The 538-nt window shown below is 42.4% G+C and overlaps 1 non-coding gene across 1 annotated transcript; it reads left to right on the top strand.

The window, feature by feature from the left end:
• Positions 1–235: 235 nt before the first annotated feature.
• trnat-cgu (transfer RNA threonine (anticodon CGU)) lies at positions 236–309 on the top strand. Its single transcript has one exon. It is a non-coding gene; the product is annotated as a tRNA-Thr (tRNA).
• Positions 310–538: the final 229 nt, after the last annotated feature.

The raw sequence follows: 538 nt of genomic DNA, 5'->3' as shown, positions 1-538 counted from the left end.
CGTGACATGAGAGGAGTCTGAGCCCCCTCTAACGGATACACAGGGACATCATTTCTTAGAAAAATGCCACATTAACAGCATTTAATTACTCAAAATCACGTGCTCAATCGACCAACCTCTGGCAAATAGCCGATTATTCTCTAATGGATTAATCGGTGGGGCCCTAGTTAAAACCATGGAATTGGCTCTCTTCTTGAGCTTAAAACAAGTGTAATTCCTCTTTGCAAGAACTGTAGGCACTGTAGCTTAGTTGGTCAAAGTGCCTGTCTCGTAAACAGGAGATCCTGGGTTCAAATCCCAGCAGTGCCTTCGGTCTTCAAGCATGTCTCTGTCAGGTTCCATGATTTGAATACTATGACATAAGGCCACATAGTTTCTGTGGGAATTACCTTTAGTGCTCAAAGTACATCATGACTACTTGGGACTTGTCCTATATCTTGACTTCAATGTAATTTTTTTTTCATTGAATGTTATGTCCTGCACGATATGCACCTGTCTTGTAAACAGGAGATTGTGGGTTGAAACCCCAGCAGTGCCT

This window comes from Aulostomus chinensis, chromosome 3, assembly GCF_037954235.1.
Source record: "Aulostomus chinensis isolate RoL2024-O1b breed Wild chromosome 3, RoL_Achi_v1.0, whole genome shotgun sequence".
NCBI lineage: Eukaryota > Metazoa > Chordata > Actinopteri > Syngnathiformes > Aulostomidae > Aulostomus > Aulostomus chinensis.
The sequence above is the reverse complement of the archived record's forward strand: the minus strand, read 5'-3'. Positions and strand labels throughout refer to the sequence as shown.